This window comes from Hemiscyllium ocellatum, chromosome 23, assembly GCF_020745735.1.
Source record: "Hemiscyllium ocellatum isolate sHemOce1 chromosome 23, sHemOce1.pat.X.cur, whole genome shotgun sequence".
Classification (NCBI taxonomy): Eukaryota; Metazoa; Chordata; class Chondrichthyes; order Orectolobiformes; family Hemiscylliidae; genus Hemiscyllium; species Hemiscyllium ocellatum.
This window is the reverse complement of record NC_083423.1, coordinates 2,106,525-2,133,570: the sequence shown is the minus strand read 5'-3', so window position 1 is coordinate 2,133,570 and position 27,046 is coordinate 2,106,525. Positions and strand designations below refer to the sequence as shown.

At 43.4% G+C, this 27,046-nt stretch overlaps 1 protein-coding gene across 4 annotated transcripts in view; it reads left to right on the top strand.

Moving 5' to 3' along the window:
* Positions 1–27,046, top strand: part of sema3d (sema domain, immunoglobulin domain (Ig), short basic domain, secreted, (semaphorin) 3D) — a 356,167-nt gene that overhangs the window by 310,850 nt on the left and 18,271 nt on the right. The window lies entirely within an intron of this gene.

Sequence of the window (27,046 nt, the reverse complement as noted above, 5' to 3'; positions counted from 1 at the left end):
CAACAGCAATAAAAATAAAATATTGCAAATGTTGGTAATTTGAAATAAAAACAAAAAATGTTGCAGACACTCGTACTATGGTGAGAGAAACAGAGTTAACGTTTCAAATCCAGTATCCAAGCCTCGAGAGAGTGACTCATATAAAACACAATCGATTAACAGCAACAGTATGGGCTGTGCCTGAGATGTGAATGTGTTTAGTTCTGGACTCTGTTCACAGGATAGTGTGTACACAGGTCAGAGCACAATGCAAGACAATGTCAAGGAGCTATTTGTAAGTGCACGGAAATGTTCTTTATGTTGGGTCTTTAAAATTACCCACTGGTGTCGGATTATGGTCTTAAGTATGAGTTTTCATAAATTGGTTTTCATAAATCAGGGGCCCACTGTATGGTGCAACCGATAGACATCAGTGTGTTTGCTTCTGGTGCAGGGTTCAGGATGACCATTTGGTTAGGTAACTCACCTGGACACTCATTACTCTGAGCCAGAGGTTCAGTCATTATCAGGTCCAGGTCTTCTCAGCATTTGAGCAGTGAGCTGCTGGAGGAATATTGTAATCTCCTCCTCACGTGCCTAACTTCTCGCATTCTGCACTGGAAATGATGTAATCTCCTGAGGATTACGGAGCCTGCAGGAATATTGGCTGAGGGTAGATTTGCAGATCCCAGAGCAACAGCTTCTTCAACCATGTCTTGAGAAAATGATTTAAAACTGCCTGTGGGATCCTCTTTCTCTGGAGCATGAGCCAACGCTGGACAGGGTGTGTATGTTCCAGACTGTTGCTGATACGGTCCTCAAATTGTACACAGGGCCCTATGGTTGCGAGTGGATGTCAATCTCCATCTTCATGCTTAACTTGAGGCAATGCAGCCAGCCATTGTTAGGTCCAGTCTCCATGGTGAAGGAGGAACCATAGTGATTAGTCATTTCCATTGAATTCAGGGTAGCATCGCCCCATTCTCACCCACCCCAGTGCTCTCCTGGATTGACTGCAATGTTGACATTTTACATGAACTCCAACTCGGGGAGGTTTTAGGAGGACAAAGGTAATGTTGTGATCAGTCTATGCAGAAGTACTTTATGTGCTGTTTTTTTACATGCACAATTAAACCTGATTGGTTTATAAACACAGAAGTATTTCAATCTGGCACTTCAAAGTTAAAGCTGCTGTGAATGGTCTGCACTGAGTCTTTATGCACATGTTCAATGTGTTTTTGTTGTGTTCATTTAAAAGCTGCTTTGATGTTGTATAAACATTGAGTTTTTATCCTGGACTGAGATGGCTGGTGTTACCTGTCAGGTATATTTCCCCAGGCTGTGATTTACCATCTTTCAGATTTATCATTTGAACTGGGGGCTCCAGCTACCTGAAATGTCTCCATGCAATCTGAGCAATTCTGACGGATTTTTATTGGCTCATTCGGAGATTGAGAGTCATCTGTGAAATAGCAGCTCATCTTAACGAGGCTTGTGCTGCCCAGAAATCACGGTAACTGAGGGTTCAGAACGGGGATTGAAATTCACCCAGAGAGTGCTGCGATTAGGGAACTGACGACCACACAGAGCAGTCTAGGGGAAGCTGGCTAAGAAGACCGGAAAGGAAGCCTGCGCACACAGAGGTGTGAGACAGAGTAGGCTGTGAGGAGGCTTGTGTGTATTACACATACTTGCATTGACAAAATGAAAACAAAAGCTAAGCATTTGTTCACTTTATCTGTCATTTCCATATTATCTGCTATTAACTGTCCATTCTCACTCTCTGCAAGATCAACACTCAATTTTTAACTTGCTTTATTCCATTTTAAATACCTGTAGAAACTCTAGCTATCCATTTTTACATTGCTAGCTAGCTTCCTCTCACATTCTAATGTCTTACTCCACATTCACCATTTAGTCATTCTCTGACACTCTTCACATTCTGACCAATCACCTAATCTGCCATTCGTCTTTGTGCAGTCATAGACATCTTCCTTAAGTTTGATATAGCTGCTAGACTGGGTCTGCGGCAGGTGGTAAAGGAGCCAACAAGAGAGAAAAACAAAATTTGTCCTCATCCTTATCAATCTGCTGGCTGCAGATATATCTGTCCATGACAGCATCGGTAAGAGTAAACACCACACAGTGGAGACAAAGTCCCACCTTCACATTGAGAATATCCTCCATCGTGTTGTGTGGCACCATCACCGTGCTAAATGGGATAGACTCCAAACAGATCGAACAACTCAAAACTGGGTATCCATGAGGTGCTGGGGTTATCAACTCCAGTAAAAACTGCAACTATACGCCCGGCATATCCCTCACTTAGCCATTCCCATCAAGCCAAGGGATCAACCCTGGTTCAATGGAGAGTGCAGGAGGGCATGTCAGAAATAACACCAGGCACACCTGAAAATGAGATGTCTACCTGGTGAAGCTACCAAACAGGACGACTCACATGTCAAACAGCATAAGCAGTAAGTTATAGAATTAAGCAATTCCACAATCCAGGGTTCAGTTCTAAGCTCTGCAGTCCTGCTACATCCGGTCGTGAATGGTGGTGGACAATTAAACAACTCACTGGTGCAGCAGACTCCACAAATATCTCCATCTTCAATGATGTAAGAGCTCAACACATCAGTCTAAAGGATAAGGCTGAAACATTGACAACAATCTTCAGCTAGAAGTGCTCAGTGGATGGTCCATCTCAGTCTACTCCAGTGATCCCCAGCACTTTTGTCAAGCAGTTCCAGTATAATTACAACACTGGCATCTACCCAATAATGTGAAAAATTGCCCAGGTATGTCCTGTTCATATAAAGCAGGACAAATCCATCCCAGCGAATTATTACCCCCTCAGTCTATTCTCCATCATCAATAAAGTGATGGAAGGTGTCATTAACAGAGCTATCAAGCAGCACCTGCTCAGCAATAACCTGCTCAGTGACACCCAGTTTGGGTTCTGCCAGGGTCACTCAGCTCCTGACCTCATTACAGCCTTGTTTCAAACATGGACAAAAGAGCTGGATTCCAGAGGGGAGGGGAGAGGGACAGTCCTTGACATCAAAGCTGCATTGTTTGGGGAAAGATATAAAAGAGACCCATGGGGCAACTTTTTCACACAGAGGGTAGTACGTGTTTGGAATGAGCTGCCAGAGGAAGTGGTGGAGGCTGGTACAATTGCAACATTTAAAAGGCATTTGGATGGGTATATGAATAGAAAGAGTTTGGAGGGTGGAGGGAAATGGGCCGGGTTCTGGCAGGTGGGACTAGCTTGGGTTGGGATATCTGGTCGGCATGGATGGGTTGGACCGAAGGGTCTGTTTCCATGCTGTACATCTCTATGACTCAATGACCGAGTATGGCATCAAGGAGCCCTGGCAAAACTGGAATCAATGGGTATCGGGGGCAAACTCTCTGCTGGTTAGAATCATATCTGGAACACAGGAAGATGGTTGTGGTTGTGGGAGGTCAGTCATCTCAACTCTGGGACATCTCTGAAGAAGTTCCTCAGGATAGTGTCCGAGGCCCAACCATCTTCAGTGGCTTCATCAATGACCTTCCCTCTGTCATAAGGTCAGAAGTGGGGATGTTCACTGATGACAGCACAATGCTCAGCATCATTCACAAGTTGTCAGACACTGAAGCAGTCCATGTTCAAATGCAGCATACTCTGCACAGTATCTAGCTTCGGGCCAACAAGTGGCAAGTGATGATTGTGCCAGGCAATGACACACAAACTCAGTGGGTCTTCTACCTGTGGAGACAAATAGAGTTGACATTTAAAATCTTATAAGATTCTTGACGAGGCAGGCAGCATCTCCAACAAATGAGAATCTAATCATCAGCTTTTGATGTTCAATGCTGTTAATATCATTGAATCCTCCACTATTAACATCCTGGGGGTTACCATTGAACAGAAACTGAACTTGACTCACCACATAAACACAGCGGCTACAAGAACAGACCAGAGGCTACTCACTGCAGTGAGTAACTCACCTCCTGACACCTCAAAACCTGTCCATCATTTACAAGACACAAGTCAGGAGTGTGATGGAATACTCCCCACTTGCCTGGATGGGGGCAGCTCCAACAACACTCAAGAAGTTTGACACCATCCAGCACAAAGCAACTTGGCACAATATGCACAAGCATCCACTCCCTCCTCACTGACTCTCAGTAACAGGAGAAATGTTGTAGAAATGTTAACCGCAGCCAATTTTCCATCCCCCGTGATTCCATGACGCGCAGCCTCACCTGAATATATGTGGGAATATGGCACTTGGGATTGGCTTGTACTAATGGAAGTGGACTGGATAACAGAGCCAGGCTGAATGGCCTCCTTCTGCACTGAAATGAATCTGAAATTCTCAGATTCTGTGAATGTGGTTAATCTGCCTTGTAATAACATGTATCATCTACAAGGTGCACTGGAAAAATTCATCAAAGTGCTTTAGACAGCACCTTCCAAAGCCACTATCTCTATCATATAGAAGGACAAGGGCAGCAGATATATGGGAACACTACCCCCTGCAAGTTCCACTCACCATCATGACTTGGAAATATATCGCTGTTTCTTCACTGTCACTGAATTCGAAGTTAGAAATTAACTATAATTTCAGAGAAATTTCTGTACAACAAAACCAGTAATGTTGCGTCCAAAAATCCCAGGTCAGTATTCTGCTTAACTTACCACTGTTTAGTCTTCTCTGGAGAGTGACTTATTTTCTGACCTGTAACTGACTGAGTCGATATTCACTAAACATTGAGCAATGATCATTATTGTAAGGCTGAATAACCACATTCACAAAATCTGAGAATTTCAGATTCAGTTCAATGCAGAAGGAAGCCATTCAGCCTGGCTCTGTTATCCTGTCCACCTGCATTAGCAGGAGCCATATGCCCACATTTATTCAGCTCAGCCTGTGTGTGTCATGGAATCACAGAAGATGGGAAGTTGGCTGCGGTTAACCTTTCTGTCTAGTCGCATTCACTCAGCACATTTTGTAATTCCAGAACCACTCCAAGACTTGATGCCTTAGAATGTGACTTCATGAAGTGACTAAACACTAATAATCAACCTACAAATCATTGTGATACTGCATGAAAGCAGCAAGTTCAGCCAGGCCTGTGCTGTAGCTCCTGCCCAATAGGATTCCGATGTAAAAAGACATACTGTGCAGATTAATGTAATCTGTGCACATCCATTTTCTTTCAAAGTACTTCCTGAACAGTTGATTTATTAAAGAGAAAAGCATTGCTGATGTCTTCAGACAATTTCATTTGTATCTAAGGTGAAAGCAAAATGCTTTCAAATCTTGGAAATCTGAAAAAAAATCAAGAAAATGCTGGAAGCACTCAGCAGGTCAGGCTGTGGTGAGCAGAACAGAGTTAATGTTTCAGCATCTGAAATACACTGCCTACAAGTGTGGTGGAGGCAACGTGTATTGTGGCATTCAAGAGGGAATTGGACAGTTATTTAAGTAAAACAGAAAAATGGTAGAATATTGGCCCTAGGTTGTAATGCTCAGAGAGCTAGTGCAGACACGATGGGCCGAAGGACCTCCATCTGCATTGTACTATTTCTGTACATCTGTGTCTCAATCTGATGCTGATGTAAGGTATAGGCTCTGTTTCTTTCTCTCAAATCTTGCCTGAGCTCCTAACTATTTCTATTTTTTAAATTTAATTTTGTTTGTCTATTATTTGATATCATCGTTGGACTAAGTAAGGCTTCAGATTAAAAATGGCAGGAGATCTCAGACCTGTGTTATGCTCCTATTGCTCAGTGTGGGAGCCCAGGGACACGGCTGATGTCTCTGACTCCTCCATGTGCAGGAAGTGTGTCCAGCTGCAGCTCTTGTTTGACCACGTGACAGCTCTGGAGCTGTGGATGGACTCACAATGGAGCATCCGCGATGCTGAGGAGGTCATGGATAGCATGTTTAGTGAGCTGGTCACACTGCAGGTTAGAATCGCTGAGGGAGACAGTGAATGGATGACCAAAAGGCAGAGAAAGAGTAGGAAGGCAGTGCAGGTATCCCCTGCGGTCATCTCCCTCCAAACCAGGAATACCATTTGGGATACTGTTGGGAGAGATGGCTCACCAGGAGAGGGCAGCAGTAGTCAGGCTCATGGCATCATGGCTGGCTCTGCTGTACAGAGGGTGAGAAAAAGAGTGGAAGAGCTATAGTCATAGGGGATTCAATTGTAAGGGGAGTAGATAGGCAGCTCTGTGGTCAAAAACATGACCACTGAATGGTATATTGTCCCCCAGGTGCAAGGGTCAGGGATATCTCTGATTGGCTGCAGAACATTCTCAAGGGGGAGGGTGAACAGCCAGTTATCATGGTGCGTACAATGGTATTGGTAAAAAAAAAGGATCATATCCTACAAGCAGAATTTAGGGAGTTAGGAGCCAGGTTAAAAAGTAGGACCTCAAAGGTAGTAATCTCAGAATTGCTACCAGTGCCACGTTTGAGTTTGAGAAGGAATGCTAGAATAATCAGGATGAATGCATGGCTTGAGAGATGGTGCAGGAGGGAGGGGTTCAGATGTTTGGGACATTGGGACCGGTTCTGGGGGAGGTGGGACTATTGTAAATTGGACAGTCTACACTTGGGCTGGACTGGAACCAATGTCCTTGAGGCTGCCTTTGCTAACACGTTTGGGGAGGGTTTAAATTAATATAACACGGGATTGGAATGAAATGAGGAGGTTAGTGGACAGTAACGAGGTAGTAACTAAAGCCTAGGAGAAAGTGAGGACTGCAGATGCTGGAGATCAGAGCTGAAAATGCTGGAAAAGTGCAGCAGGTCAGGCATCATCCAAGGTGCAGGAGAATCGATGTTTCGAGCATGAGCCCTTCCTGAAGTAGCCTGTAAGGAACTAGATAATGAAGTCAGTGTGACTAAGGGGAAGAGTAGGCAAGAAGTGGCGGATGAATGCAGAGGGACTGGTGGTCTGAGGTGCATTTGTTTTAATGTAAGAAGTGTAGTAGGTAAGGCAGATGAACTTGGGGCTTGGATTAGTACCCGGGAGTATGATGTTATTGCTATTACTGACACTTGGTTGAGGGAAGGGCATGATTAGCAACTAAATATCCCAGGATATCAATGCTTCAGGCGGGATAGGGCGGGTGGTAAAAGGGTTGGAGGAGTTGCATTACTGGTCAGAGAGGATATCCCAGCCGGGCTGAAGGAGGGCATTCTGGATGACTGGAGCAGTGAGGCAATATGGGCAGAGCTCAGAAATAGGAAGGGTGCAGTAACAATGTTGGAGCTGTACTACAGGTCTCCCAACAGTGAGCATCAGATAGACGTACAAATATGGAGATAGATTATGGAAAGATATAGAAGCATCAGGGTGGTGGTGATGGGAGATTTTAATTTTCCCAATGTTGACTGGGATTCACTTAGTGTTAGAGGTCTGGATGGAGCAGAATTTGTAAGGATCCTCCAGGAGGGTTTTTCCTCGAGCAGTGTGTCAATAGTTCCAACTCAGGAACAGCCATACTGGACCTGGTGTTGGGGAATGAGCCCAGCCAGGTGGTTGAAATTTCAATAGGGGATTATTTTGGGAATAGTGATTACAATTCCATAAGTTTTAGAATACTCATGGACAAAGACAAGAGTGGTCCAAAAGGAAGAGTGCTAAATTGGGGAAAGGCCTACTATAGCAAAATTCAGCAGGAGCTGGGGAATGTGAATTGGGAGCAGCTGTTTGAGGGTAAATCCACATTGATATATGGGAGGCTTTTAAAGAGAGGTTGATTAGAGTGCAGTACAGACATGTCCCTATGCAAATGAAAGATTGAAATGGCAAGATTAGGGAACCGTGGATGACAGGTGAAATTATGAGACTAGCTAAGGGGAAAACAGATGCCTACATAAGGTGTAGGCGACTGAAAATAGACAAAGCTTTGGAAGAATTACAGGAAAGTAGGGCCAATCTGAAACGAGGAATAAAGAAGGCAAAAAGGGGTCATGAAACATCTTTAGCAAACAGGTTTAAGGAAAATCCCAAAGCCTTTTATTCATAAATAAGGAGCAAGAGGGTAACTAGAGAAAGGGTTGGCCCACTCAAGGATGAAGGAGGGCAGTTATGTATGGAGTCAGAAAAAATGGGTGAGATTCTTAATGAGGACTTTGCATCAGTATTCATCGAGGAGAGGGAACTGACGGATGTTGAGGTTAGGGACAGATGTTTCAATAGTCCAGGGCAAGTTGCATAAGGAGGGAGGAAATGTTAGGTATTCTAAAAGGCACTAAAGTGGACAAGTCCCCAGGTCTGGATGGGATCTATCACAGGTTACTGAGGGAAGTGAGAGAGAAAAAAGCTGGGGCCTTAACAGATATCTTTGCAGCATCCTTGAACATGGGTGAGGTACTCGAGGACTGGAGAATTGCTAATGTCCTCTTGTTTAAGAAGGGTAGCATGGATCATCCAGGTAATTATAGACAGGTGAGCCTGACATCGGTGGTAGGGAAGCTGCTGTAGAAGATACTGAGGGATAACATCTACTTACATTTGGAAGAAAATGGATTTATCAGTGATAGGCAACATGGTTTTGTGCAGGGAAGGTCATGTCTTACCAACTTAGCATAACTCTTTGAGGAACATAGAACATAATAGCGCACTACCAGTCAGGCATGGTGTAAAGGGCCTTGTGAGGCAGCCGTGGTTTAGTAAGGAATTGGAGTCCCTTGTGAAAGGGAAGAAGGCGGCATATGTAAAGATGAGGCGTGAAGGTTCAGTTGGGGCGATTGAGAGTTATAAGGTAGCCAGGAAGGAGCTAAAGAGGGAGCTAAGAGAAGCGAGAAGGGGACATGAAAAGTCTTTAGCTGGTAGGATTAGGGAAAACCCAAAGGCTTTCTATAGGTATGTCAAGAATAAAAGGATGACTAGGGTAGGTATCGGTCCAGTCAAGGATAGTAGTGGGAAGTTGTGTGTGGAGGCGGAGGAGATTGGAGAGACATTAAATCAGTACTTTTCATCAGTATTCACTCAGGAACAGGACACTGTTGCTGATGTGAATATGGAATCACAAATAATTAGAATGGATGCCCTGGAAATATGCAGGGAAGAGGTTTTGGGAATATTGGAAAGGATGAATATAGATAAGTCTCCTGGGCCTGATGGCATTTACCCCAGGATCCTATGGGAAGCTAGGGAGGAGATAGCAGAGCCATTGGCCTGGATTTTTATGTCGTCATTGTCAACGGGAATAGTACCAGAGGACTGGAGGATAGCGAATGTGGTCCCATTGTTCAAGAAAGGGAGTAGGGATAGCTCTAGTAACTATAGGCCAGTGAGTCTGACTTCAGTGGTGGGCAAAGTCTTAGAGAGAATGGTAAGGGATAAGATTTATGAACATCTGGGTAGGAATAACGTGATCAGGGATAGCCAGCATGGTTTTGTGAAGGGCAGGTCGTGCCTCACAAACCTTATTGAGTTCTTTGAGAAGGTGACTAAGGAAGTGGACGAGGGTAAAGCAGTAGATGTTGTGTATATGGATTTTAGTAAGGCGTTCGATAAGGTTCCCCATGGTAGGCTAATGTTAAAACTACGGAGGTATGGCATTGAGGATACATTAGAGGTTTGGATTAGGAATTGGCTGGCTGGAAGGAGACAGAGGGTAGTAGTTGATGGATTATGTTCATCTTGGAGCGCAGTTACTAGCGGTGTACCACAAGGATCTGTTTTGGGACCATTGCTTTTTGTTATCTTTATAAATGATCTAGAGGAAGGACTTGAAAGCTGGGTAAGCAAGTTTGCGGATGACACAAAAGTCGGTGGAGTTGTGGATAGTGAGGAAGGAAGTGGTAGGTTACAGCGGGATATAGATAAGTTGCAGAGCTGGGCGGAAATGTGGCAAATGGAATTCAATGTAGCTAAGTGCGAAGTCGTTCACTTTGGTAGGAATAACAAGATGATGGATTACTGGGCTAATGGTAGGCTACTTGGTAGTGTGGATGAGCAGAGGGATCTTGGTGTCCATGTACACAGATCTCTGAAAGTTGCCACCCAGGTAAATAGTGCTGTGAGGAAGGCATATGGTGTACTGAGCTTTATTGGCAGAGGAATTGAGTTCCGGAGTCCTGAGGTCATGTTGCAGTTGTATAAGACTCTGGTGAGGCCTCATCTGGAGTATTGTGTGCAGTTTTGGTCGCCATACTATAGGAAGGATGTGGAAGCTTTAGAACGAGTGCAGAGGAGGTTTACCAGGATGTTGCCTGGAATGGTAGGAAAATCTTACGAGGAAAGGCTGAGGCACTTGGGGCTGTTCTCATTGGAGAAGAGAAGGTTTAGGGGAGATCTGATAGAAGTGTATAAGATGATTAGGGGTTTAGATAGGGTAGATACTAAGAACCTTTTACCGCTAATGGAGTCAGGTGTTACTAGGGGACATAGCTTTAAATTAAGGGGTGGTAGGTATAGGACAGATGTTAGAGGTAGATTCTTCACACAGCGGGTTGTGAGTTCATGGAATGCCCTGCCCGTATCAGTGGTGAACTCTCCTTCTTTATGGTCATTTAAGCGGGCATTGGATAGGCATTTGGAAGTTATTGGGCTAGTATAGGTTAGGTAGGATTCGGTCGGCGCAACATCGAGGGCCGAAGGGCCTGTACTGCGCTGTATCCTTCTATGTTCTATGTTCTATGTATAGGTTAGGTAGGATTCGGTCGGCGCAACATCGAGGGCCGAAGGGCCTGTACTGCGCTGTATCCTTCTATGTTCTATGTACAGGCCCTTCAGCATTCGATGTTGCGCTGACCTGTGAAACCAATCTAAAGCCCATCTAACATACACTATTCCATTATTATTCATTTGTTTTTCCAATGCCCTTAAAGTTAGCAAGTCTACTACTGTTGCAGGCAGTGCGTACCATGCCCTTAATACTCTCTGAATAAAGAACCTACCTCTCATATCTGTCCTACATCTATCATCCCTCAATTTAAAGCTATGTCCCCTTGTGCTGGTCATCACCATCCAAGGAAAAAAGGTCTTACTGTCCAACCCTCTGAAAATCTTGTATATCTAATTAAGTCACCTCTCAACCTTCTTCTCTCTAATGAAAACAGCCTCAAGGCCCTCATCCTTTCCTCATAAGACCTTCCCTCCTTACCAGGCAACATCCTAGTAAATCTCCTTTGAACCCTTTCCAAAGCTTCCATATCCTTCCAATAATGCGGTGAGCAGAACTATGTGCAATTCTCCAATTGTGACCACACCAGAGTTTTGTACAGCTGCGGCATGGCCTCATGGCTCTGAAACTCAATCCCTCTCTATTAAATGCTAACACACCGTATGCCTTCTTAACAACCCTATGAGCTGAAAATGTGTTGCTGGTTAAAGCACAGCAGGTCAGGCAGCATCCAAGGAACAGGAAATTCGACGTTTCGGGCCAGAGCCCCTCATCAGGCTCTGGCCCGAAACGTCGGATTTCCTGTTCCTTGGATGCTGCCTGACCTGCTGTGCTTTAACCAGCAACACATTTTCAGCTCTGATCTCCAGCATTTGCAGACCTCACTTTTTACTTAACAACCCTATGAACCTGGATGGCAACTTTCAGGGATCTATGTGCATGGACACCGGGATCTCTCTGCACATCTACACTATCAGGAATTTTACCATTACCATTACCCCACTACTCTATATTCCTGTTACTCCTTCCAAAGTTAATCACCTCACACTTTTACGCATTAAACTCCATTTGCCACCTCTCAGCCCAGCTCTGCAGCTTATCCATGTCCCTCTGTAACTTTCGACATCCTTCCGCACTGTCCATAACTCCATCGACAAATTTACTAACTCATCCTTCTACATCCTCATCCAGCTCATTTATAAAAATAACAAACAGCAGTGGCCCCAAAACAGATCCTTGTGGTACACCAAGTGACAAAGTTGATTGATGATGGAAGTACTGTCAATGTCATATACATAAACTTCAGTAAGACGTTTGATAAGGTTTCCTATGGTAGGCTGATAGAGAAAGTGAAGTCGCATAGGGTCCAGGGGGTACTGGCTAAATGGATAGAGAACTCACTGGGCAGCAGGAGACAGGGAGTGGTAGTGGAAGGGAGTTTCCCAAAACGGATACCTGTGACCAGTGGTGTCCCACAGGGATCCATGCTGGGACCACTGTTGTTTGTGATATACATAAATGATTTGGGGGAAGGTGTAGGTTGCCTCATTAGCAAGCTTGCAGATGACACTAAGATTGGTGGAGGAGCAGATCGTGAAGGAGACTGTCAGAGAATGCAGCAGAATATAGATAGATTGGAGAGTTGAGCAGAGAAACGGTAGGTGGAGATCAGTCCAAGCAAATACGAGGTGATGTATTTTGGAAGATCCAATTCAAGAGCAAACTATACAGTAAATGGAAAAGCCCTGAGGAAAATTGATGTACAGAGAGATCTGGGTGTTCAGGCTCATTGCTCCCTGAAGGTGGCAATGCAAGGTGATAGAGTGGTCAAGAAGGCATACGGCATGCTTTCCTTTATCAGACAGGGTATTGAGTACAAGAGTTGGCAGGTCATGTTACAGTTGTATAAGACTTGGTTCGCCACATTTGGGATACTGTGTACAGTTCTGGTCGCCACATTACCAAAAGGATATGGATGGTTTGGAGACGGTGCAGAGAAGGTTCACCATCATGTTGCCTGGCATGGAGGGTGCAAGCTATGATGAGAGGTTGAGTAGATTTGGATTATTTTCATTAGAAAGACGGAGGTTGAGGGATGACCAGATTGAGGTCTACAAAATCATCAGAGGTATAGACAGGGTGGATAGCAAGAAGCTATTTCCAGAGTGGGAGAATCAATTATTAGGGGTCGTGGGTTCAAAGAGAGAGGGGAATAATTTAAGGGAGATATGCGTGGAAAGTTCTTTATGCAGAGGATGGTGGGTGCCTGGAACATATTGCCAATGGAGATAGTAAAGGTGAGTACGATAGCATCATTGAAGATGTATCTAGACAGAGAAATGAATAGACAGGGAGCAAATGAATACAGATCCTTGGAAAACAGGTGGCGGGTTTAGAGAGAGGATCTGGATCAGTTCAGGCTTGGAGGGCCAAAGGGCCTGTTCCTGTGCTATAATTTTCTTTGTTCTTTGTTCTCGCATTTTCTATTTTTATTTGTTTAAAAACCATTTGCACTTAAATGGACACGCACACTGGGGTGATCAGATACTTTGCTGAATCCCTGTTCAGTTACATCATTATGAAGTCAGTGCGGTAACATGCTGCATCGTTCTGGTCAGCTTCTCTTCATGAAAGAGAAAAAAAATCTCTCATGGAAATAACCTACTATTTCATAGAATGATGTGAAACAGCTGAAGTTTACAAGCTATTTAAAATGAATTGATAATGGGATGGAAAACATATTGTACAATTGTTATGCTAGTCAGCAGGTCTCCTGTATATTACCTTCTGGATAATTATATTCATTCTGAGTCTAGTTGTGCTCCAAATAGTCTTAAGTACAGTTTTGTGAAAAATCAATCATATTTTATGCTGGAAAAAATAATCTCAAAGAATATGCCTGATGCTTTAATGATGTTGAGGTCTCTGAGTATGAACGTTTATCATCTCAAACAGCGGGTAAGGCAATTGAGAAAACTTAACATTGGTTAAATCTGAAAACTTCACAAAAGTAGAGAGCTGCGGTCCTGAAATGGTTCATTGGCTAAGTGACACCACATGCTTTGTAACTGAGTCACACAGACTTGGAAAACCCTTGGATTAGTCCGTTGCCTGCCCTGATTTAGCGGGGTCCTCACAGGTCAGTGCTTAATGATTGCAGTTATCCTCAATGATCTTAACTCCAACAGCAGGAGAGATAACTGAGGCCTGAGCTTCTGATTGCTAAATTATGATCCAAACTGAAAGATCTAAGTGTAACATTGACTCAAATGCGTTAGAGTTTTGCTTCAAAGCTGTTCTGGCTCCTCATTTTTCAACCTGTATTAACAGCAAACTTATCCAAAGGGCTGCCTTCTCTATGCTAAGTCTCCAGTCACTTGCCTGCATTTGCTCCTTGAACACTGATCATTGAAAACCTTATCCTTATATAATTTCTCCCGGCTTCACTGGACCCTTCCCTTCCTCTGTATCTTCACCCAGCTCCAAGACCATCTGAGATATCAGCTCATCTATTTTGACCTTAGACATCCCTGTCTCAATTGTTTCAGTGTTGTGACTCCCATTCTGCTGTCTGGATCTAATACCAACAGAACAGCCACGCTAAATGGTTCATATAGTGAAAACTATCGGCTAAAGTGTACTCTTAAAAAACATTCACGGGATAAGAGCATCACTGGCTGCGGCAGCATTTATTAACCATCCCTAATCACTGAGAGAGTGGTGAAGAATCACCTAGAATACATTGCTGTGGGTCTGGAGTTACATGTGGGCCAGACCAGGTCAGGATGGCAGATTTCTTCCTGGAAGGACATTAGTGAACCAAATAAGTTTTTTTTTCTGACCAATTACAATAGCTTCCTGATTAGTACTAGACTCTTAAACTCCAGAATTTTTAAAATTAAGTTCCACAATTTGCCATGGCCGGATTGGAATATTTCCTGGGTTTCATGATTAATAGACTAGGGATAATATCACTAGACATCATCTCTCCATAACAGTATGGCCAATTAAAAATAATAGTTGATTTTTATCAGATGTCAAGACATCAGGTTATCATTGTGATTAAATTTGTGAGGTAAAGGTATTTTATACTGAAACCAGTTTATGACAAAAAAAAGGTTTGATTTGGAGTTCAAGAACTGTATTTTGTAAGTAGTGATAGCCTTAAACCTAAAACTGGAGGCAGACAGGGGCAAAAACTCCTGATAATTGGATAAAAAATTTTCAATTGTATTTGTAAGCAATCCTCCTTTTCGAGGTTTTCTGTCAGAATGCGTGCTTCATACTCAGCTGTGTGTGAGGAGGGAATCTGATTAACATCTCTGATTTTTATGCAGCAACTTGGCAAATGAGATCCCTGAATATTTCTGAAGTCAGTGTCCGTTTAATCCCAAGCTCTAGGTCTGGCCACTCTTTCAGGATCTCCTGCCCTTTGCAACAAACTCTATTGACTGTATCCAGACTGTTCCAGTCAATACTTGGCTCAAATTGTGAATGCCAGGGGCAACCTCTAATTCGCAAATTTGGTGCTGCTTCCTCTATTAGCCGAAACATAGAGCTCCTTACTCTCCCTTCCTGATGAAGGGCTTATGCCCAAACCATTGACTCTCCTACTATACTTGGAGACTAGATACTATTCCCTTTACCTCTCTCCCCCCCCCCCCACTTTACCCCCAATATTTAACCATTAACTCTTGTGTGCCACTGCCCCTCCCCCCCTCACCTACACAAGTCTATTAATTCATCAGAGAATGCTCGTTTCTCACAGCATTCCCGGTTCTCATTGGGAATGTGTGGGACGTACCTGCTGTGTTATCATTTCCTTGGAACACAAGTGTATCAGTGGAGTGGGATAAGGCCATTCAGCCCACAGAATCTGCTCTGCCGTTCGACCATGGCTGATGTGCTTCTCAACCCCATTCTTCTGTCTTCTCCCCATTAACCCGTGATCCCCTTACTAATCAGAACCTATCTAACTCTGTCTTGAAGACCCTCAATGACAAGGCCTCCACAACCCTCTGTGGCAATGAGTTCCACAGAGTCACCACCTTGAGACTGAAGAAATTCCTCCCACATCTCCATTCTAAAGGGTTATCCTTTTACTCTGAGGCTGTGCCCTCAGTTCCTAGTCTCTCCAATTAATGGAAACATCTTCTCCACGTCCACTCTATCCAGGCCTCTCAGTATTCTGTAAGTTCCCATCACATCCCCCCTCATCCTTCTAAACTCCACTGAGTACAGAGTCAAAGTTCTCCACTGCGCCTCCACCAATCTGAGTGTCATCTGCAAGCTTGCTAATCAGACCACCTACACCTTCCTCCAAATCATTTATGTATATCACAAACAACAGTGGTCCCAGCACCGATCCCTGTGGGACACCGCTGGTCACAGATCTCCATTTTGAGAAACTCCCTTCCACTACCACTCTCTGTCTCCTGCTGCCCAGCCAGTTCTCTATCCATCTAGCCAGTACCCCCTGGACCACATGCGACTTCACTTTTGCCATCAGCCTACAATGGGGAACCTTTTCAAATGCTTTACTGAAGTCCATGTATATGATATCTATAGCCCTTCTTTTGAGCCGAATGGAGAGGCTGAATAGTCTGGGGCTGTTTTCACTGGAACATCGGAGGTTGTGGGGTGACCTTATAGAGGTTTATAAATTCATGAGGGGCATGGTTAGGATAAATAGAGAAGGTCTTTTTCCTGGTGTGGGGAGTCCAGAATGAGAGAGCAGAGTCTTGTTCAATGCTGTACATCTCTATGACTCTATGACTCGAATCAACTTTGTCACTTCCTCAAAGAATTTTACTCAGTTGGTTAGAAATGACCTAACCTGCACAAAACCATGTTGCCTATCACTGATAAGCCCATTTTCTTCCAAATGAGAATAGATCCTATCCCTCAGTATCTTTACCAGACGCTTCCCTACCACTGACGTCAGGCTCACAGGTCTGTAAGTACCTGGATTATCCCTGCTACCCTTCTTAAATAAGGGGACAACATTAGCAATTCTCCAGTTCTCTGGGATCTCCCCCATTTTCAAGGATGCAGCAAAGATATCTGTTAAAGCCCTAAAGTTTTCCTCAGTAACCTAGGATAGATCTCATCCTGACCTGGGCAATTGTCCATCTTTCCTGAAGAAGGGCCTATGCCCGAAACATCGATTCTACTGCTCCTCGGATGCTGCCTGGCCTGCTGTGATTTTCCAGCACCACACTTTTCAACTCTGGTCTCCAGCATCTGCAGCCCTCACTTTCTCCTACTTGTCCACCTTAATGCCTTTTAGAATAACCAACACTTCCTCCCTCGTTATACCAACTTGACCTAGAGTATTCAAAGATCTATCCCTCACCCAAACATCCGTCATGTCCCTGTCCTCGGTGAATTCCAATGTAAAGTACTTATTTAGAATCTCACCCATTTTCTCTGACTCCATGCAATACTTTCCTCCATTGTCCTTGTATGGGCCAACCCTTTCCCAAGCTACCCTTTTGCTCTTTATAAAAGAAAAAAAGGCTTTGGGATTTTCCTGAACCCTGTTTGCTGAAGATATTTCATGACCACTTCTAGCCCTCTTAATTTCTCATTTGGGCTTCAGATTTCTGAAGGCCTCCCCTGTTAAAGAAATTGTCTGCACCTCAATTCTTCCGACCAAAGTGCATAATCCTTCGTCACTATCCAAAACTCCACTGACCTTAGTGTCGTCTGCAAATTTACTAACCCACCCTTCTACACCCTCATCCAGGTGGTTTATAAAAATGACAAACAGCAGTGGACCCAACACTGACCCTTGTGGTACGCCACTGGTAACTGGACTCCAGGATGAACATTTCCCATCAACCAGCCCCCTCTGTCTTCTTTCAGCAAGCCAATTACTGATCCAAACTGCTATATCTCCCACAATCCCATTCCTCTGCATTTTGTACAATAGCCTACTATGGGGAACCTTATCAAACGCCTTCCTAAAATCCATATACACCATATCAACCAGTTTACTCTCATCTACCTATTTGGTCACCTTCTCAAAGAACTCAATCGGGTTTGTGAGGCACGACCTACCCTTCACAAAACCATGCTGACTATCCCTAAGCAAATTATTCTTTTCTAGATGATTAGAAATCCTATCGAAAAGTGTGGCACAGGAAAAGCACAACAGGCCAGGCAGCATCTGAGGAGCGGGAGAATCGATGTTTTAGGAGTACACCCTTCATCAGGAAAGAAGTATTGTTCATGTCCCTGCCCAGATTGTACTGCAGTCTGCTGAGTATTGTTACTGTTCCTACCCAGACTATACTGCAGTCTGCTGAGTATTGTTACTGTCTGTGCCCAGAATATACTGCAGTCTGCTGAGTATTGTTACTGTCCCTGCCCAGACTATACTGCAGTCTGCTGAGTAATTTGACACTTCCTATATTTGGTGGCCACTAGAAGGGTTATTGTATGTAATGGACACAAGGTTAAAGTTTATCAGTAGCCTATTTTCCTAAGGTTTGTTTTGAGTAATCCAGTTCCTTTTGAATCACATTGGTTTATGATCCTGAGACAAGTGCGTGTTTCCCTCTCAGTTTATGTAAAACAGCTAGATGGGATTGGTATATTTAGGTGATTGTTTTTGACAAGCACAGAGATGATGGGCTAAAGGGCCTTTATCTGTGCTGTCAATTTTTATGACCCTATGACTGGTTGTGTGGCTTTTGTTAGTCAGAGATACAGAAGGTAATTTGGTGATGTGCAAGTGAGGGGAGGTGTTAATCTAGCAGCCCAAGGATTGTGCTGGGGACCTGTGTTCAAATCCCACCAGGGCAGAGAGTGGCAATTGAATTCAATGTAAGTCTGGACTTAAGCGTCTAATGGTGAAGGTGACTCTATTGTTGATTGTCGGGTAAAGCCCATCTGGTTCAATAATGCTCTTTTGGAAAGGGAACTGCCGTCCTTTATCTCGTCTGGTTTATTTGTGACTACAGATCCATAGCAATATAACTTATAACTGCCCTCTGGACAAATTCAGGACAGGCATTAAATGCTGCCCAGCCAATGATGCTTACATCCCCTGAACGAATAAATTTAAAAGACTTTAATATGAATTACTTTAATCTCTTGCTATATTAGTCCTGATCATAAACACAGATCCAGACTCAGTAGTTGGGGTATTCACCGAGAGTTTCCAGTTTAGTGCAATCAGTAAGGTGGAACTGTAGGCACTACTGCAAGGAGTTGGTCCCTACATACTGTCAACAATCTGGTGCAAATATCCTAAAACCTTCTACTGACCATGAGTTCTGCCTAAAATGCTGTGTTTGTTTGGAGTGTGTTTTAACAATTTTGAGGAAGTTTGCTGAAGAAACAAACACAAGTAACATGGAAATTTCAGGCTAATTGAGTCCACTGTCTAAATAAAAACTGATTAATTCCATGAGACTTTATGAATTACACAGCAAAAGTAAGTCATTTCAGCTGGAAAGCCTTATCTCCACAGGTTTATGGGAGTAACTGATTTCTGTGGAAATCATAGCGATTTGAACAGTGAACTGTAACACTGAGTAGAGAAGTATTTTCAGTTTGAGATCCATTGATGGGCCCTGCAGGTTCTGGAGAAATAGCCACAGAATGTGTGGATCTCTGTGTCTGTAAAAGTTCGGACCTTTCTGGTCATGTACCTTAACAATTCAATTCAGCTGATGGTCAGTGAGGGAACTTCACTGCTCAGACAGATGTAAGAAAACTCACAATAACAACACATCATTATCCTGAGTCTTCAACTTAGGCAAAAGCACCTGTAATGACTTTCACAATAAGTAATTAAAACAATTAATGCATATATCATTTTCTAATAACGTTTTATAGCGAACAAAAATGCAGACATTCTGAGGATTTTTTTCTCAGACATCAAAAGGATGTCTCAATAACAAACAATTTGAACCAATGCTGGTAAACGGGACTAGATAAATTTCGGATATCTGGTTGGTATGGATGTGACTTTATCTCTGTACTGTACATCTTGAAAACTCCAATCTCAGAGACAGTAACAAATGATGCAATATCAATACTAATCCACCAGGTGTCAGCAATGCTTCATCACAACAACAACTTGTGTCTACATAGAACCTTTAACATCATAAAATGCCCCAGGGCATTTTATCAGAGTTATGTACAACAAAACCTGACAATGAGCTTCATGTACAACATAAGAACATGTGAACTAGGAGCTGGAGTAGGCCGTTTGGCCCTTCAAGCCTGCTCTGCCATTCAGTAAGCTCATGGCTGATCTTTCTGTGGAACCAGCTCCACTTACCCCCCCCTCTCACTATCATCCTTAATTCCTTTACTGTTCTAAAAATTATCTCTCTTAGCTTTAAAAACATTTACTGAGGAAACTTCAACTTCTTCACTGAGCAGGGAATTCCACAGATTCATGACCCTCTGGGCGAAGAAATTCTTCCTCAATTCAGTCTGAAATCTGCTCCCTCTAACTTTGAGGCTATGCCCTCTTGTCCTAGTTTCATCCACCAGTGGAACCATCCTCTTTACTTCTATCTTATCTGTTCCCTTCATAATTTTATATGTTTCTACAAGATTCCACCCCCCCCATTCCCCCAAACTTCTAAATTCCAATGAATATAATCCCGGTCTTCTCAGTCTCTCCTCATAAGCCAACTTCCTTAAATTCAGAATCAACATAATGAACCTTCTCTGCACCCCTTCTCATGCCAGTACATTCTTTCTCAAGTAAGGAGACCCAAACTGCACACAGTACTCCAGGGGTGGCCTCACCAGCACCCGGTACAGCTGCAGCATAACTTCCTGCTTTTAAATTCAATCCCTTTAGCAATGAAGGATGAAATTCCATTTGCCTTAATTACCTGCTGCGCCTGGAGAACAACCCTCTGTGATTCATACACAAGGTCACCCAGGTCCCTCTGCACAGCAGCATGCTGCAACTTTTTACCATTCAAGTAATAGTCCTTTTGACTGTTACTCTGAGCAAAGTTGATGACTTCTCATTTATTAATATTGTACTCCATCTGCCAGACCTTTGCCCACTCACTTAAACTATCAATGCCCTGCTGCAACATTTCATAGTCCTCTGCACACTTCGCTCTGCTACTCATCTTAGTGTTATCCGCAAACTTTAACACACTGTACGTGGTTCCCCAACTCCAAATCATCTATTGAAATTGTAAATAATTGCATTCCTGACACTGATCCCTGAGGTACACCACTAGCCAGTGATTGGCACTCTTCTCTCTGCCCCTAATAATTAACTGTACCTGCTAATACATTATCTGTAAGGCCACGCATATTCAGGCAGATAATCAAACTCTTGATCAAAAAGGCAGGTTTTAATCAGCATGTTAAAGGAGGAAAGTGGGCTGGAAGGGAAAGATTTGCAGGAAGGAGTTCCAGGGTTTAAGCCCAGGCAACTGAAGACCATTAATAATGCTGCAGTTATATTGGTGGACGTTAGAAATCAGACCAATGCTGATATCTTGTTGGGTTGTTGGACTGGACAAGGTGAACTTTCACCTTCCCAACACTTAATTGGGAAAGCTTTCACTCAGTATTATTTATTAGATGATAATTAATCATCATATCATGACAGCAAAGTATACAAAAGATGCTCAGGGTTGGAACTTGATGACTGCGTGGCTGTATTTTGTACCATTTGTTTACCCTACACATCAAATCAATGAATATTGAGTAAATCATTCTGAATCTGTGAGCCTCAGAATCCTGCAGCTATTCTCGTGCAGGACTCCTCTTGGGTCCCTTTCCAAATTTCGGTAAAGGTTTACCCATACCCATTGACTACGATGTAAAGAAAAGGCTGGAAATGATGAACTGTCGAGTCTTTACATTACAGTCGATAGAATAGATACGCTGTGGTTTTGGATGGATAAAGGTTTTGTTCTGTTAGTTCCCAACGTTACAGTCTCAGAGTATAAACAGTTTTGATGTCAACATAGAATCAACAAAACAAACAGCCCAGAAGAACATTCCACCCAATCACCCTGTCATGGATTTTCTAAAAATCACTGAGTTTAATCTCACATTCCTGCTTTTGTCCAGAAATATCGTGAGTTTCCCACGTTCGAGAATTTCTCCAACTCTCTTTGAAAATAATTTATTGGATTAAGTTCCACCTTTTCAGATGGAGCATTCCATATCTTGAAAATTCCCAGTGATTAGAAGCTCTCATTTTCCTCTTTCGTCAGTGGTTTTAAATCCACACTCTTGTTGTTGAGTCACTTCTTCTCAATCTTTTTAATTCAAACTTTTTAACAACCTAAATGAGCTCACCTCTATTCTACATAGAACGGTCTGATATTTTCCACCCTCCCCATGTCTTCAAAATCCCTCATCCCCTCTGTATTTCTTCAAAAGATTTCAATGTTGTTCTTACTGTGTCCACAGTGCTCCATCTCAGGCCTAACCCATCATTTACAAAGTCTTAGCACGATCTCTTCACTTGTATATTCCTCAATTCATAAACTTCCATTTGCATTTCTTTAACTATTTGAACCATGACCCATCCCCTCGGCATGGACAACTTGATCGAAGGATCTGTTTCTGTCCTGTACAACTCTATGACTTTATGAAGGTTGTGCATCCATGGGAATAGCACAGTCTGTTGCTTGATAATTGGCCAGGAACCTGGTATTTACCGGACAGAGATGGGCAAGCTGACCCAACAGACCCAGCTCAGTGTGTATACTCCACAAGAGCACTGTCAGCATGTCCTTCAATTCCTTTCACCCCTGAGCTTCCCTCTGATTGTTGTGCCTGCACCCTCACCGCTCCCAGGAGAAAGGAGCTTCTCCTGAATTGCTGGTTGGATTTATTTGTCGTTCTGTTTGCTCAGATCTTCCAGACGCTGACTATCTGGAGGATAGACACAAGGTACACATAGAGACCCTGTGGAAGTCTCAAACACGGACTCTGGGATTGTTACCAGGAGAGTTTAATGGGCCATGCCCTGATCCCTGGAAACTGAGAAAACATATGTTAGAGTTGGAAGATTTCAACAGTTCTAATTGGACAATTACCCAGAAAACGTTATGCACAGATGTCCTGGTCAACTTCCAAGGTAACTGTACTACTATATAGTCCACCCCAGACTCTACCCTTAACCTACCTCACAACACCTTTCACCTCTCCCCCAGCTTGACCAATTCCCCCCACCCCAACCTTCTGATTCTCCTCCACTCTCACCCTCCAAACTAGCCCCACCTACCGTCGACATCCCACTCACTTGATACCTGAGCTCCCTGAACCCCCCAGAAACCCCTGCACTGCTTAACACTCTCTTGAAACTCCTCCATCGCCTGACACTCTCTCGAAACCCCTCCATCAATCAACTCCTCCCTTGAATCCCTCCATTACCTGACTCCTCGTTCAAAACCCCTCCATCACTCAACTCCTCTCTTGAAACCCCTCCATCGCCCAACTCTTCCCTCGGAACCACTCCACTGCTCAACACTCCCTCAAAACTCCTCCATCACTCGACTCCTCTCTTGAAACCCATCCATTGCCCAACTCCTCCCTTGAAACTCTTCCCTTGAAATCCCTCCATCGCCCGACTCCTTTCTCAAAACTCCTCCCTCAAAACCCCTCCATCATCTGACTCCTCCCTCAAAATTACTCCATCGTCCGGCTCCTCCCTCGAAACCCCTCCAACGTCCAGCTCCTCCCTCGAAATCCCTCCATCGTCTGGCTCTTCCCTCGAAACCTTTCCACTGTCCAATGCTGCCTACTGCTCTGAGTCAACCTGACCTGACCTCATCACACTACCCACCTACCTCCTATCCACCTGCCACCTTACCCAGCTGTCAGCTCACACAAGTAACCAGTCCATCCACTTGCCCTGCTCCGCCTGCCCACTTGGTGTGCTGTTTGTGTCTGAGAAAGCCACAATGGGAATTCACACACTAGAAATACAGAGTTTGGAAACCCAGTGGTGATTGCAGTTCCCCACTCATACCTGGACCATTATATTCTGGCCTTAGCTAGGAGATCACCTGCAAGCTGAAACATCTTCTCAATAACTACACCGTTAACTTTCTCATGATCTCTGTCTGGTCACTCCACTGTCACCTGTCTTCTGCAACTAAAGATTTATAATCACAAATGTGCCATCCAGCAAGTCATTCATTTCAATGTTCCCATCAGAAGTTGGAAGCCATTAGCAATCTCCTCCTGACCACCTCAGGTCACGGCAGAGTTGGACAGAACCATGTGACTATCAACCTTGTTCTTACAGAGGGGTTAAAGGAACGCAGGAGTATTGCAAAACTAAAATTTTAAGGAGGACAATGCATAAACTCCAAAACTGGGTATGTGAAAAATTGTCGACAGCTTGCTGTTTGAAAGTAGGCTGTACTTATAAACCATTGGTTTCTGATTGTTAAACAATGAAAGTCTGAAAGCAAAGACTGGTGATGTTAAGATTAAGAGTCCAGCAGAAATGAGTGTACGATGATAAATCCACAAGATCAACACGGAGTCTGTCACATGCAGAGCCGAGGTTTAACATAGAACATAGAACATAGAAAAATACAGCGCAGTACAGGCCCTTCGGCCCTTGATGTTGCGCTGACCAAAGCCTACCTAACCTACACTAGCCCAATAACCTCCATATGCTTATCCAATGCCCGCTTAAATGACCATAAAGAGGGAGAGTTCACCACTGCTACTGGCAGGCATTCCATGAACTCACAACTCGCTGAGTAAAAAATCTACCCCTAACATCTGTCCTATACCTACCACCCCTTAATTTAAAGCTGAGTCCCCTAGTAACAGCTGACTCCATTAGCGGAAAAAGGTTCTCACTGTCAACCCTATCTAAACCCCTAATCATCTTGTACACCTCTATCAAATCTCCCCTAAACCTTCTTTTCTCCAATGAGAACAGCCCCAAGTGCCTCAGCCTTTCCTCATACGATCTTCCTACCATGCCAGGCAACATCCTGGTAAACCTCCTCTGCACTCGTTCCAATGCCTCCATGTCCTTCCTATAGTATGGCGATCAAAACTGCACACAATACTCCAGATGAGGCCGCACCAGAGTCTTATACAACTGCAACATGACCTCAGGACTCCGGAACTCAATTCCTCTACCAATAAAGCCCAGTACACCATATGCCTTCTTCACAGCACTATTTATCTGGGTGGCAACTTTCAGAGATCTGTGTACATGGACACCAAGATCCCTCTGGTCATCCACACTACCAAGCAGCTTACCATTAGCCCAGTAATCCATCTTCTTGTTACTCCTACCAAAGTGAATGACTTCACTCTTAGCTACGTTGAACTCCATTTGCCACCTTTCTGCCCAGCTCTGCAACTTATCTATATCTCACTGTAACCTGCCACATCCTTCTTCGCTGTCCACAACTCCACCGACTTTCGTGTCATCCGCAAACTTGCTCACCCAGCTTTCAAGCCCCTCCTCTAGGGGAGTTTAAGAGCCAGACCTGAGCACAGTCCTCTCTTTCCTTAAAAATATCTACTGTTGCTGCCCTGGATCACATTGTGATCTCTTTCAAACACTCCAAAGGGGAATGTATACTGCTAATTTGAAAACTCTAGATTTAGGAAATGTTTTATAAAGGTCAGTGAAAACTTTACTAAAAAATGCTGTGTTATCTCAGCCACAGTTAAAAGACCATCTGATGATGTCAGTGTGTTCCCAGGGATAAGTTGAGATCCTCTGGATTCTCTTGTTACATAGACATAGTATACAGGGGCAAGTTGGATGGTTAGATTCCCCACAATATGGAAACAGGCCCTTTGGCCCAACAAGTCCACACCGACCCTCCAAAAAGTAACCCACCTAGATCCATTCCCCACCCTATATTTACGCCTGATGAATGCAACTAACACTATGGGCAATTTAGCATGGTCAATTCATCTTTGGGTTGTGGGAGGAAACCGGAGCACCCAGGGAGAAGCCTTCAATCTTTCAGGCCTAGGGCAATCAGATCTGCTGCAGCTATTCATTGGGACATCATGGGATGGAATGTGGTTACAGTTTGCTTTTGGTCTAGAGCTAACAGCGTTGACAATGAATGCCAACTCACGCCAATTACATTCACTGTACAATTTACATTTTCATTCAGTAATTTGGAAATGATTTGTCAAATATATAGAATATAATATATATATATATATATATATATCTAGTGAGAATTCAAGAAACTCTTATTACTCATGATGTACTTGTATATGTTTATGAAAGTGACATTTTGATATAGTTAGCTTTATCATGAAGATAGGAGGAGGGAAATGTCAGTACAGCTTTACAGTGAAATGTTGCTGTCAGAATGAACAACTAACTTGTACTAACCTATTTCTTGTAAAAAAAACCCGACAGGTATAAAGTAGAGGAAACCGAAGGGAGTTTGAAAGTTGCTCAGATATATTGTGAGGGTAATATCAGGGAGTTCTTTCTGATCCAGAAATATCTTGTGAAGCTATGGAGAGAAAATAAAACAGCATTGCTTGTTTAGCACTTATCAACAGAAGGGAAATTCAATAATTGAAAAAAAAACCTCAATCAATTCAAGTTAGACTGATTCAGATGCAAAGATACTGGAATAGTTATTTTGATTCTGTTTTACTATTGTTAGCTCCTTGAAATCTTAAATATCATTTATTCCACATTCCACCAAACCCTTGTGACCTAGTAAGCACTGAATTGTCTTGAGAAAGATCAAAATGTACTCTACACTTACAGATTCTACAGGCTGCGTTTCAAGTCTTCCCTTAACGAAGCCTTGCCTAGACTAGTGTTTAATCAAGTTAGTTGGAATTGTGAAATGATAACCCACTACCTTTCAGTTGTGCATTCTTCCATCAGATAAAAGAAGAATTCTTCATTTCCTAAGTCAATTGCTTTCATTGTGCTCAATAAGAAGAACCACTTTGGCTTCCTCAGAGAATTTGGAGAAATTCTTATTTTAATTGGTGGTGGATTGAATCGAGCTGCAGGGAGGCGTGTTAATGGATATACCTGTAGGAGTTACCATGTACCCCACACCTGCCTATTCTAAGCAACCTGGAGCATTGGAGGCTGAGGAGTGACCTTATAGAGGTTTATTCATGAGGGGCATGGGTAGGGTGGATAGCCAAGGTCTTTTTCCCAGGGTGGAGGATTTCAAAACTGGAGGGCAGAGATTTAAGATGAGTGGGGCAAGGTTTGAAAAGGACCTGAGGGGTAATTGTTTTCACACAGAGGGTGGTGCATGTATGAAATGAGCTGCCAGATGAAATGGTGGAGGCAGGTGCAATTACAACATCTTATGGCATCTGGATGGGTATATAAATAGGAAGGGGTTAGAGGGCTATGGGTCAAGTGCTGGCAAATGAGACTAGATTAGATTGGGATGCCTGGTTAGCATGGATGAGTTGAACCGAAGA